The following is a 14066-nucleotide window of genomic DNA, read 5'->3' as shown; positions in this document are numbered from 1 at the left end:
AAAGACAGGAGCACACAAATATAGAGAAGTCAGCCCTGGAACCGTCACAGCATGCATTGTTGGCGGTAGGTGTCACTATATACATTACGGGAGCCGTTCACAATACACGAGCTTGCGTAAAACTGCTCCTGAAACCCGTATTTTCACCGTGGTGATTCCTCACTGCCTAGCGACAATTTCTAACCTTATCTGTTTAGCTCTGTTCTTACTTAATGAGCATTTATTGAGCCATGGCTGTGGGTTAGGTACGGTGCCACGGACCGAAGACCCAAAAAACAAAAGAGTCTCTGACCATTCCTTCCTCTCCGGTGACCTGCCAGCACCCCATAATCCAGGTAGACTTCACCCTGGTCTCTGCTGCAGCCGTGGGCACCTTCGTCCTCCGGGTCTCTGCGTGTCCCACCCGGTCCCCCTGCTGAAGCCTCTCCCTCCAGGATGGATTCGCTGTGGCTTCACAGCACGTCGAGATGTTCATCCTGGCATCTAGAAACCATACCCTCCTGGGCGCGCCTGGGTGGCTCGGTCAATTAAGTGTCCGACTTCGGCTCAGGTCACGGTCTCACAGTTTGTGAGTTCGAGCCCCGCGTCGGGCTCACTGCTGTCACCACAGAGCCTGCTTCGGATCCTCTGTCCCCGCCTCTTCCTGCCCCCCCCCCCACCCCCGACTCTCGTGTCCTCTCTCTCTCTCAAAAATAAACATTTAAATAAATAATCAAATAAATAAATAATAAAAACCATACCCTTCCAAAATCACCTCTTACATCATCTGACCCGAACCCTCTCCCTGGGTCGCAGCCTGCCAACGCGGTCAGAACAGCACGTTGTGCAGCCGGGCCCCGGTTCAGATCCCAAGTTCCTGGCTTACTAAACGTGTGACCTTGAGCAGAGGAGTTAACCCTCCTAAGCTTCAGTTTCCTCGTCTGTATAATGGCGCTGATGATACTGTTATGTTAAATCATTTGAAATCGCTGATATTCAGTTGCTTTCTGCTCCACAGAAAGGGCAGTTTCGCATGGTTCAGCCTAGTCACGCCTGCCTCTTAGGAGTAGCGAGGGTTGGTGAGACCATGGGGGGCGCCAGGGAGGTTGCGGGCTCAGTAAGGGAACTGGTGGAGAGATTTCTCGGGGGGGGGTGGGGGGGGAGATTTTCATTTTCCAGTCCCCACCTTTGCACTTTCCAAGCCAGGCTTAGAGAGGAGGGTTCAAGAGAGCTCGGAAATGTGCTCGCTGGGAGGACAGGTGTCAACTCCCTCCTGAGAAAGCCTGGGGCGGGGGCTCTGACTCCTGTTCTGGAAACCTACCGGGCAAGGGAGACCTACTGGTCGTGGCACCGAGCACTTCTGATGAGCGGGTCACAGCCCGCAGCCTGTGCCTTGTACTGTTCATCACCTACCTAAACACACTAAAAAAAATCTCCAAGTCTCTATTCATTTCCTGTGTCTGCTGTAACATCACCAATAACTAAAGGCTTAAAACAGCACACATTTATTATCTTGCAGTTCTGGGCGGCAGAAATCCAGCCCAGGTCTCGGGGGACTAAGATCAAAGCGTCCACGGAGCTGCGTTCCTGTGTCTTTCCAGCTTCTTCCAGCCGTGTTCTGGGCTTGGGGCCCTTTCCTCCATCTTGAAAGCCACATCCCATCACTTTGCCCTTTTCTTCTGCCTCCCTTGTCACCCAAAATTCATGCGCTGAAATCCTCACCCCACGGTGATTAGGAGGCGAGACAGCCCCTCCTATTAGGATAACCCCTCAGTCGCATTAGGAGGTGAAGCTTTGGGGAGGTGATGGGGCCGTGACGGCGGGGCCCTCGTGAACGGGAGTAGGGCCCTCGTGAAAGGACTCCAGGGACTTCCCTCCCTCCTTGCCGTGGGAGGATACAGAGGAGGCAGCCGTCTAGGAAGCGGGCCCTCACCAGACACCGAATCTGCCAGCACCCTGAGGGTGGATTTTCCAGCCCCCAGAACTGCGAGAGACCGATCTGTGCTGTAGATAAGCCACCCAGTGTGCATGTTTTGTCATAGCAGGCCCAAGAAGCTAAGACATTCCTCTCCCACATTTAAGTGCCCTGCGATGACACCAGGTACACATGCATTTCCCACCGGCGTCATCCAGGACACCGTCCCCACCTGAGGACACTGTCCCCACCCAGCTGATTAGTACCTTCAATCCCATCTGCAAACTGACTCTCCCTTCGCTGTGTAAAATGACACGTTCCCAGGCTCCACAGATTAGGACCCGGGTGTCTTTGGGCCCATTACTCTGCCTGCCACACTATCCCTAAGATCCGACTCAAGCCTAACCTTTTTTTTTTTTTCCCTCCAGCCTTTGACCCTCATTTTAAACGCACTGGACTCCAGCCACACGGAAGTCTGTATAACATAATTTGTGGGACACATTTATGAACGATTGCTCTGAATTCTCCTTAAGATAAAGAATAAAACCTTGCTCTGGTTTAGCACGCCTAGTTAGCACAGCCCTGAATTGGGAGGGGCCTTAGACAGACAAGAGGTGGTCTCGGGGGGACAAGAGGAGAGAAAGCTGGAAGAACATTCTTTCGTCTTTGTGCTCTAGGAGAGGAGTTATTTTTTTTACACTCCTCTTAGCTGAGCATCTCCAAGAACACCCTCAGTTGTGGTATTTCACTGGAAGGACTCAAGAACTCAGCAAAGAGTTGTACTCACGGCCAGGATATTCTAAGGACAGGACACACGGCACGATCAGCAAAGGCACAGGCACGTGGGCAAAGTCTGGGGGAACAGGGGCCAGCTTCCGGAGCCCTCTCCCCAGGGTCACACAGGACACAATTCCCCAGCGATGCGCTGTGACAGCAAGTGTGACGTGGCATCCCCCGACGATACTCGGTAGGGACTCAGCGCCCGGGGTTTCATCGGGGGGCCGGTCCCGTGTGCGCCCACCTCTGCCTGGCACGTGCCCAAATCCCGGCCTCCCAGGAGAGGAGCAGGCGTTCAACACCAGCCACACCGTCTGCACAGTGTCGGCACAGGGAGCCACTCTTGTCGATTCTGGGAGGGGGGGACCCTCCCCGAATCCCGGATGCCGGCCGAGGGCCGACCTTGCCAACAGGCCTTCCCGGGGCCCACGGTCTCAGCCCTGCCGCGTCCGCTCACTTCCGCACACGCTCCCAATTCTGAGGGGCTTTTGACACCCAAAAGGCGCCCGTGGCTGTGTCCCTGCTACCAGCTGCCTGCATTTACTTGTGAACGAGGGTGAGTTGCGTTTTCTCCTGTCGCCCAGGGGCGCAGCTCGCAGGACAGGCAGGAGTGAAGGCAGGTGGGAGGAAGGCCTCCGGGGAGGGCCTCTCTCCTGCCACCTGCATCGCCTACGCTGCGTGGGGCCTGCTGGCTGCCAGCTGCGTCTGCCGGCCACGGGGACCCCGATGTGCCTCTCTAGCTTCTCTGGCTTCCCAGGCTTGACCCCACTGCCCTCCAAGTACGGCCCTGGGCTTAGGAAACAAGGACCACGGTCGGATTTTTTTTCCTGAGGGCGTGTTTCCGTGAGACCAGTAAACAATGACTCTAATGGAGTTGAGCCCCTTCAGGATGTGATACTGACTCTGAATTGAACTTTCTGTTTAAGACCACATCCACACAAGGACATGACTGCTCTCCTCCAAGACAGGCGAGGCCAAATCGTCGAAAGGCTGGTTAATTGCTAAAACTGTGAATGGCCAGCCAAAGAGCACCAGACACAAGGAGCAGGACAGTCAGAAGAGTATTCATCTGGGTGGATACGAAAGAAAGGCTTTAAAGAAAACACAATGTGCCGGGGGTGCGGCGGGCCGTGGGTCAGAAGCATAGCGCCGGCAGGACAGGATGCTTGCTAAAAATAATCTAACAATCGTCTCAGTGGGGCGCCTGGGTGGCTCAGTCGATTAGGGTCCGACTTCGGCTCAGGTCACGATCTCGCGGTTCGCGAGTTCGAGCCCCGAGTCGGGCTCCGTGCTGATGGCTCAGAGCCTGGAGCCTGCTTCGGATTCTGTCTCCCTCTCTCTCTGCCCCTCCCCTGCTCACGCTCTGTCTCTCAGTAATAAATAAACGTTAAAAATATTTTTTTAAATAATCTAACAAGCAAGAAAACAGTTGTGGGGCGGGGGGGAGGGTGGGTGCAGGCAAAGGGTCCTCAGACAGGACGGACAAAGCAACAAAGCCATGAACGAAACGCTACATACACGGGGCTTCACTAAAATCGGGAGTTCACATTCGTTATGAGACGGCATGAAGCGAGCCCAGAAACTCACCACGCCCATTTTCAAGAAATGACTTTTGTCTAGAATAGAAAGGAGTCCTATGCACCAGTAAGAGCAAGATTCCATCTCCACTCCAAAGCAGAGGCGGTTGGGTGCCTGGACCTTCTGTGCCGCCAGACGTCACAGGCCGTTTTCGGAGAAAGGCAGTGGGAAGAGCTGTGTGGAAATGCACTTTATCATCTGTGAGTCGGCCCCCTAGTTAATTCTCCGCTTGGCTGTTACAGAAAACTGCTCTGTTGTGACAGATGGCGGGCGCGGTGACAGCGTAGTGCCCAGACCTGTGTCTCTAGCGGTCTTCGTGCGACACGTTTTAATGCCCTGGAGCCCCGGCAAGCGCTCAGGCTTTGTAAAAGGAACGTGACTTCCTTGCACAAGGCTGATCCCCTTTGCGAGAGCTCCTTGATGTGAAGTGGTTTGTGTGGGCACGAAACAAAGGACACATTTGAATCAGTCCTTCTTCTAAGACTATCGAGATTAAGTCTCGCTAACACGGAAAGTCATGCTCGCGCTCTGACCTTCACACGTGCGTCTGTCAAGAGACGGGACACATGAAGCGAAGAGAAAGATCAAACAGCCTCGGCACTAACCAAGTAAGTAGCCACAGAGCGCACGAGAAGGTGGACAAAGTCGCCGGCCAGGGAAACGCGAATCGAAACCCACAGCAAGATACCCCGATACACCCGCCGGAACAGCCAAAATTATAAAGGGACTGACGATCCAGGGGTCGGGAGAGACGGGGGAGGATGAGGGCGATGACGCGCGGCTGGCGGGAGCGCAACCTGGCGAGATCGCTTTGCAAAACACAGGTGGAACCCGTGCCCAGAACTTCTCCTCCTAAATCTGTCCCCAAGAGAAATGAGCGCAGGGAGCGTGTCCACCAAAACCCACGTGCCGGAGACTTCACTGCAGCTTCACGCAGAATAACACCCAGTGTCGGACGGAGGCAGCCCGGATCCCGACTGGGCTGCGCGCGGATGACCCGGCGCGTCACAGACAGAAAGAACACACTGTCACTCCGGTCGGCAGCGAGGACGCGGCTCACAGACACGACGCTGAGTGAAAGAAGCCAGAGCAACGGTGTCTGCTTTTGTGTGCACGAGTTCAGGAACAGGCTAACTAAGGTGGCAGAGGTCAGAATAGAGGTCACCTCGGGGGGGGGGGGGGGAGGGGTGGCATGGGGGCGGGGCTTGAGCAGGACGTGATGGGGATGAGTCACCAGGGAGCCATCGACACCTTGGTCTGGGGGTGGGGGGTGCACACGGCCGTGAACGTCCGGAAAATCCGTCCTGCTGTATTCAAGGTTTGTGTAGAACGAGGACTACAGTGGCAGAGGGGCCACTCACAACCTGCGAGCAAGTGACGGGGATGTTGGCTCAAGCCGAGACGCCCGACAGACCTTGGCGAGGTCAGAACAAAGACCCGAGGGTGTGCACGGGCGGCCCTGGGCCCACAGTGCAGGAAGTCTGAGCTCTGCCTGACAAAGCCAGGCTACTTGAAAGCTGGCTCTTTATCCAGGCAGATAAGGGAAAGATTCGTTCATTAGTGCACCCAGCACAGAAGAGATGGCTGCAGTGTGTCAGGTTGTTAAACACACAGGGCGTGTGCGTGCGTCTGTGCGCGTGAGGGTACACGCAAGAGGTCAATCTTTTTTCCGTGTAAGAGGCTGTCTTTCCATAAAAGGGGGATTTCTTCAAGGTGCCGAATCGGGGCGGACCCAAGGGCCTTGGGAAGGAAATATTCAGAACCTGGACACAACTCGTCTGCTCTAGGGATGTGAACTTTGAGCCCATGTCCTTATAAGCAGTTTCTCTTTTAACTGAATCAATTGGTCTATTTGTTCAAGGTGGAGTTCGATGATTATTTACCCGTCGCTAATATTGCCCCCAATTTATTTCTTTACCCCGGAAGGATGACAAAAATCTGAGATAAGTCTCAGTTTGTTTATACCCTAAAACCCATTACTTTTCTTTTTTATGTTTTTATTTATTTATTTTTTTTATGTTTTTGTGTATTTTTTGAGAGAGGGAGAGACAGAGCACAAGCAGGGGAGAGGCAGAGAGACGGAGACACAGAATCGGAAGCAGGCTCCAGGCTCTGAGCTGTCAGCACGGAGCCGGACGCGGGGCTCGAACCCACAGACTACTGCAAGGAAACACCGCTTTACCAAAACTACCGATTCTGACATGTAGCGTAGATGAAAGTCTTTAAATTTTAATATGCGTAAGTAACACGGGGCGCGTAGTACCTTCGGGCTGGGGCCAGGACCCTGCTCGCGCTCGACCAGCAGTGCTTAATAATCTAGAACGAGTTGGTCCATCCCGTCTCCGAGCTACCTTTGTGGACTTGCCATAATTATCTCTCTGATAAACATACGACTGAGCACGGGGGGGGGAAAAATAGCACAACGGTGGTTATTTACCTCTGCGTAGAGCCATAGGCTCTGAGGATTCAAAGCGACATTGAAAACGGTGAGCCAGAAGCCCGTCTTCACACTGGTCCTAAGAGACAGGGCGGAAAACTTGACAACGGTCCCCACGTGACCTTCTTTCCGACCTCTGTGGCACGTGGGGCTGTTGCTTCCGTGTCCACTGCAGTCCACGTGATGGGTGAGCTGTGTTTTCACAAGCCCTCTGAACGCGGGATGACGGGCCCGGTGCGTTGGGGAGCTACCTCTCCCCTGGGGGACCGCGGAGGGAACAGGTGCTTCCCCGGCTGTGGCGGTTTTTTTGCGGGAAGTGCTCCGGCGTCATCAGGAGAGAGCGACTGAATCCAAACTACTCAGGTCCCTTGCAAGTTTAAGATCCCGATTGCAGGGGCGCCTGGCCAGCTCAACAGCAAGAACATGTGACTCGATCTCGGGGTCATGAGTTCGAGCTCCGCACTGGGTGTAGAGATCACTTAAATAAAAAAAAAAAAAAAAAAAGATCATGATTCCAGTTCATTGTCACTAACGGGAACTGGGGCGGTTAAATCCACACCCGGTCGTAATTCGTTTCGCTGGAGCCGCACAGTCACTGGCTGGGATGTGCCACTTAACTAGCAACAGAGAAAGGTCGCAGGGAAGCCATAACGCGAGCCGGTGCCCAAGGCTGAGGAGGCGCAGCGCAGGGACCTTCTGGTGGCCAGCGCTGGATCACAGGACTCCGCCTGAAAGTGAAGGGCAGGGCTTAACGCCCTCGTGGGCCGTAACAACTTCAATCCGCAGTTTGCTTTCTCTTTGACAAAACGCTTGCTCTCGGGCCTTCTCATGTGGTTTTCCAAACAGCCCTGTGGGACAGGTATGATTGTCCCCATTTGGCAGATGTGCAGGGTGAGGCCCAGGGAGGCCGAGAGCTCTTGACCTCAAGCCCAAGGCTCCTCCCCCTCCTCCACGTTGCTTTGCCCCGGGGGTGCCTGTCTCCTCTCCTGGAAGATTAAAGGGTTGAACTGGCCAGGTGCTTCAGTTTCTTCCAGATCTCCGGGACTGATTTCTCCGGCAGAGCTAGGCTGCAATGCCCACCCACTGGGAACTTGGGGCGTTGGAGAGAGGACACAAGTGGCTGAAATTTCTTTACAAGTTAGTCATTTCCTTCCTGACAGCCTTCTTCTTGCTCTGAGCTCTTGCTTTGCACCCCTGTCACCTACTCATGCAAACAGAAGCATCATCACTTGCGGGTCAGACTGGAGATGTGTGCGAACACCACCTGCTTCCCCTCCGCTCCTGGAGCAGGTGTGAAGGTCGCGTCTGCGGGAGGGTCGCACGAGCTCACACCAACCCTCGGGAGCTGCGCACACCCTCTCCTTGCTCGCTTCCAAGTCTTGGGGCTGCTTTCCGGGCCCCTGAGCGTTGGGGACTATCTCTTTGTAGAGTAATTTCCAGGGACTCTTTCTCATCGGATGCGAGTAGATGGAAACCTGTTTCATCCCAGGAGGTAGGACTCCGGAGAGGCAGCGTATGCTGCTGATGCCCGCGGAGACTCCCCTGTATTGAGCAGGTGCTTTACCCTCTCAGGCAACGGATGCCATGTTTCTTCCCCCCACAGACCGTCCGAATGCTCTTACCTCCTCATTTGCTGCTTGGTTTGGGTTATTTACTGTTTCGATACATGAACTTCCTGGAATGGTGCATGTCCCTCAGTATTCGTATGTTGAAGACTGACCCCCAATGTAATGGGATGAGGAACTGGGGCTTCGGGGAGTGATTAGGTCATGAGGACAGAGCCCCCATGAATGGGGTCAGTGTCTTTATGAAAGGCTCCAGAGAGACCCCTCGCCCCTCCACCATGTGAGGACACGGCCAGAGGGTGTCATTTGCGAATCAGGAAGTGCTCTGTTATTGGAAGTGAGAAAACAGAACATGACCGGATAGAGAGCATACCATGTTCATGGATGGGAGCACATAACATCACAGAGACGAGCCAAGACAGTGTTGCACAACGATGTGGGGGGCTCGCCCTGCCCGATGTCCAGTCCTGTCACTGAGTGGCTGGGACTGAGGGAATGCGGTGACAGCCCAGGCAGAGACTGAAAGTCATGGAAGCCACAGGGTCAGCTCGGAAACTGCCCTATGTGTGTGGAAATGTGATGTGACACCCGGGAGTGAGAGCCAACGGCCAGAACAGCTTGTACCAGAAGCAGAACTCAGAAGGACAAATCCAGAGATGTGAACCAGATGGGAAGAGGGGTTTCAGGCAAGAAACAGTGTGCTCACAAGGGAATGCAGACAAGGCACAGCTGGGACAGGGAGGGGATCCTATGTTGTCCCTTGACCCAGGACTGACTTTTCAACCTTGTTAGCAAATGTACCCACACAAAAGAGAAGGGGGGGGGTGGTTGGGAGAAAATGCACACACACGGCATATACTAAATGATTAGGAGGAGTAAAGAATAATCATAATCTCCTCTCTCAGGACACCTGGGGCCTCTCTAGCAGGGACAATTGGACAAGTGCACAATCACTATAATTCAAAGTAAAATATGCATGTGGTTAGAAGGACCTGGGCAGGGCCAGCACGTGCGGGTCCAGAGGGAAAGATAACAATGTACCCACGCAGAACACTCTGGTAAAGTCGATGAAGCCCTTCCTCACAGGCCACGGGCCGTCTGCTGGAGCTTCTCGGCCATCTGATTGGGGGATGGAGGGTCAGGCTGAACACCAGCACCCCCACTGGACACATGCAGAAATGTGGATGCATCGAGGCACAAAGGGTCGGCCAGTCAGCAAACTGGAGAAGGAGAAAACCTGGTTCTCTTGACGTGAAGGAAGTAGGGCTTACCTGTTGCACCAAATTCACCCCAACTGGAACAATCAGGGAAGACTTCACAGAGGAAGCCACATTTGAAATAGGCTTTAAAGGTTGAGAAGGGCTTTTTACAGGTAGAGGCAGAAAAGACCTAACCGGGAGAGAAACTTGTGGCGGGGACCCCTGGGACAATAGAAAGCCTGGTTTCATCTCTTGGAATCTGGTTGCTTTGTGTGGCAGCGCCCGGGGACACTGGTGGTCACAGGGTAGCAGCATCCAGGTTACAGACGGGAGAGTAAGGGACACGTGGGCGGGGGTGGGAGCCATGCGGAGACGGGCTTTCTACGCCAGAACCCGAGTGACGAGTGACGTGCTGAGACACAGATGGCCTTTGGGAAGGCGGGGGAGGGGGGAGTAGGGGGAGAGGGGGAGGGGGGAGGGGAGGGCTCCGTGGGCATCTTCGCCTCAGGTGGGTGGCAGGATGAAAGAATTCATTGTGTCATTAAGAAAAGTTTTCCGTGGGTGGTTGATCTCCCTGACCGTGAACCTGGGGGTTTCCGGACAGGCAGTTCTCCTTTCCTGGCTCACGGCTTCCCGCCTCCCTCTCTGCCTGGCTCCCCCTCCGCCCGCCTTCCAGCCGGGCAGCACCCCTGCTACCGTCCGGCCCCTCACGCGCTCCCCTGCACACAGAAACACAGAAACACACTCAAGTTCTTTTAATGTGGTTTCAACACCTTAACAGGCGCGACACAAATTCCATACTAGAAAAAAAAAATGTTTTTCACCCTTCGCCTCTGCAATAGCCAAGCATCCCAGGTGCGGCTTGGCTCAACCCTGTGCGTGGACTAAAATGCACTGAATTGCCCTCTTGAAAATGGCAGGTTTGGGGGCATGTGAATCCTACCCCAGTAAGAAGAAACGAATCCTACCCCAGTAAGAAGAAACCGTACCCAAACATACGGTAGTGGTGGTGGGTCTGGGCACGCAAACGTTTGCAGCTGGGGATCGGGGGGTCAAGTTCGAGCTCCCGCGCTCTTTCGGAAAAAAGGTCATTTGAACGTTCAGACTAAAATCACCCGAATTTCACTGTGCGCATATCCTAAGCTATTGAATGACACGGTTCTCACCCAGCGTTCTCCACTTCTCTCTTCTGGTTTTGACTGGAGGAAATTTAAAAATTATGTCATTCAAAGGCACTGAGGTTGCTACCTGCTCGCTATGCAGACATCTTCAGGAGACGACAGGGGAGGGAAAAGAGAAGAGGAAATACGAGGCACCTCAGGGCAGAGAGGGTGGTCAGGCAGCTCTGAGGGGGTGACATTTAAGTTAAGAACAGAAAAGCGGAGAAATCGGCTGTGTGAGCTGGAGGAAAACCAGCGTCGTGGCCACATGGAGTCATGTGGGAGAAAGTGGTTTGTAAAGGACGGGGCGCCCAGCCAGCCCTGACCCCGCAGTGGTTTCCAGTGTCTCGGGAGAAGTGACAGGGGACAGGGGATGTGGGTGTCAGACTTGAGACCGGGCCCAAAGCTGAGAAGTGCTGTCCCAAGAACGGCGGGAGTTTCCTCCTGGCGAAAAGGCATTTAGCAAACGTCACGCTGTAGAATGTATGTGGGAGAGGTTTCACGTCACCTCCATCCAGTGGTTTCCTGATTAGACAATATTTGAGAGTAAAAAAAAAAAAAAAAGCAGGGGAGGTGGGGGAAATGCACTTGTCAGTCCTCAGTATAACTTGATCCTGTTCAGAAGCTTTTCAAGGCGGAGGGGAAGCATTATTTTTGGTGGGCAAGTCAGGAATGCCCGCAAGTTCCAGCAGCAAAAATCATGAAAAAGTAAGGTTTTGACAGGAGACGTCAGTAATCCCCTAGGGAGGTCACAAGGATTCTCCGCCTCTTTTGGGTCGTGGACCTCACGGTGGGCTGGATGGTGACCCCTCCAAAGAGATATGTCCACACCCTAAGACCTGTGACTTTGCTTGGAAAAGGGCTCTTTGCAGATGTGACTAAATTACGGATCTCGAGATGAGATTACCTGAGACGTAGGAGGTCCTTATAGGAAGAAAGGACACGGGCACCCAGGGAGAGGCCGCACGCAGACAGAGGCTGAGATCGGAGCGACGCGGCCCGACCAGGGAACACCAGGGTCCCCGGCAGCCAGCAGAAGCTGGGAGACAGGCACAGAATGGGTTCTCCTCCCAAAGCTTGCCTACACTTTGATTTCAGTCGTCTGGCCTCCAGAAATGTGAAAGAACGAGTTTCTGTTGTTTTCAGCCACGCGCTCTCTGGCAATTTGTTGTGACGGCCCCAGGACACCCATACAGATTCCTTTGGCAATCTGATGACAGGGCACTGTCGAGAATAACGGTTTTGGGAGCCACATCATGCAGTGTGTATATATGGCTGAAGAAGAAACCAATCGCATCGCAGTGCACCTTTCTCTCTTGGCCCCGTGGGCCTCAGGTGAAGAGCAAGGAGGAACTTCTATGGTTCCCGCTGGAGAATTTCTTGGTGTTTGTCCCTATCCAGAAACCCTGCTAATTTAGCAACTCCCAGGTTGCTAAATACAGATACAGATACAGCGGTATCTGGGGGCCCCTTGCCCTGGACACTGCCCGGGACGGCACTGCCTGGCTTCGGGACCGCGTGACTCGTGTGAAACACAAAGCCTCGAACGATGACATTTAAAAGGGACAAAGAGGGGCGCCTGGGTGGCGCAGTCGGTTAAGCGTCCGACTTCAGCCGGGTCACGATCTCGCGGTCCGTGAGTTCGAGCCCCGCGTCAGGCTCTGGGCTGATGGCTCGGAGCCTGGAGCCTGTTTCCGATTCTGTGTCTCCCTCTCTCTCTGCCCCTCCCCCGTTCATGCTCTGTGTCTCTCTGTCCCAAAAATAAATAAAAAACGTTGAAAAAAAAAAAATTTAAAAAAAAAATAAAAGGGACAAAGGAATACATAACATTTCAGTGACACGCCTTCCATTTAAAATCTTCCAGCGTCACCGTGCACTGATTTCCGGGGATAGGAGCAATGACACCAGACTCTTGAGGGGTCTGGTCCTCCAGCACGGGCTCTGCTCAGATCTGAGCTGCGCCCGCAGGGAGCCTCCTGTGCCCGCAACGGGCTCCCAGCCTCACGACTTGGGGGTGGCGGAGTGGGGTGGGGGGGGGTGGGGGGAAGACTGATGACCGGTCTTTCAGAGAATAGCGCTTTTTGCTTCCAAAACATTCGAGGTAATTCTGGCCCTAAAATCACCACCGCATTTCAACCTCAGAAAGCCAAAAGGACCAAAAGTGTTCGTGTCAGATCACCGTGTCCCCTGATGTACAGATTTGGTGAGAAGACCGGCCACCAGCTGCCCCGGGTCAAACACTTGGGAAGATTGTTAGTTCAGAGGGAAAGAAAGAATCCCCAGGGTCAGCAGCAAATCAGACTGACGTGTGCAATCTACAGAAGGCTTCACCCCTTTAGCACCTCCCTTGCCCCACTGCCAGGGAGCCAGGGCCGCAACCCCCGCCCCCGCCCCCGCCGCACCCATAAAGCTTGCTGTGACGTCCAGGCCAGGGAAGCACAGATGACCCTCACGCTCCCATCCTCCTCTTCCTTTAGTGGCTTGTAGTGGCAAGCTCTCCTTGTCCACATCACCTCTACTTGGACAGCGCCTGAAAACGCACCCCCCACCCCGATTCCCTGCCCTGATCCCTGGGGCCTGTGCAGGCGACGGGACGTCATGCCCTGATTACGTCTGTTACGTGACATTTTGTAATTAAGATCACTCATCAGTTGACTTTGAGTAAAATCAAAAGGACGATTATCTGGTGAGTCGAATCTAATCACACGCACCCCTGAAAAACCAGAGAGTTTTTCCCCCCCGCCGGCAGCAGGAGGGGAGGTCAGAGAGGCAAAGCCTGAGGGGCCACATGGAAAGCACGAGGAGGAATGTGGGTGGCCTCTAGAAGAAAAGACCGGTCCCCAGAAGACATCCAGCACGGCAGTGGGGAACCTCAGGCCCACGTCTTCAAGGAGCTGAATTCTGCCAGGAGCCTGAGTGAGCTTGGAGGCAGGGCCTCCCCAGTCGAGCCTCCGGCAGAGAATGCAGCCCGGCCGACCCCAGGAGGGCAGCCCACGGGGCCCTGAACAGAGGACCCGGCTGAGTCCACACGGACATCTGACCTACGGAATGTGAGACGACAAACGGCCGTGGCCGGGAGCCACGAGTCCCTGGCACAACCAAACAAAGGCTGCGGAGGGGGACGAGACCACACGCTGATCGACCCAGGGCAGCATTTGGGGGCAGCGGGAAACCCCTCCGACCTCTGCACATTCTGCACGACGAACAGGCTCCGATAAGCCGCTTGAATGGCACCACGGTCATCAGGGACACCCCTTCTCCGGGACACCCAAAAACGTATCATGAGAAGAGAAAGGTTAGGGTCCCCACGACGTGACCAGTTTTTATAAACGCCTCCTATAAGCCCGGGTTATCTTCACGTTAACTCCCACCCAAGATGCCTCCAACCAACGGAAGTGGCCCGTGCTGCGTCTTCACGCTCTGTGGACACGGTCTGGGAACAGAAAGGGCAGCGGT

The sequence above is a fragment of the Panthera onca genome, chromosome E2 (assembly GCF_046562875.1).
Source record: "Panthera onca isolate mPanOnc1 chromosome E2, mPanOnc1 haplotype 2, whole genome shotgun sequence".
Classification (NCBI taxonomy): domain Eukaryota; kingdom Metazoa; phylum Chordata; class Mammalia; order Carnivora; family Felidae; genus Panthera; species Panthera onca.
The sequence above is the reverse complement of the archived record's forward strand: the minus strand, read 5'-3'. Positions refer to the sequence as shown.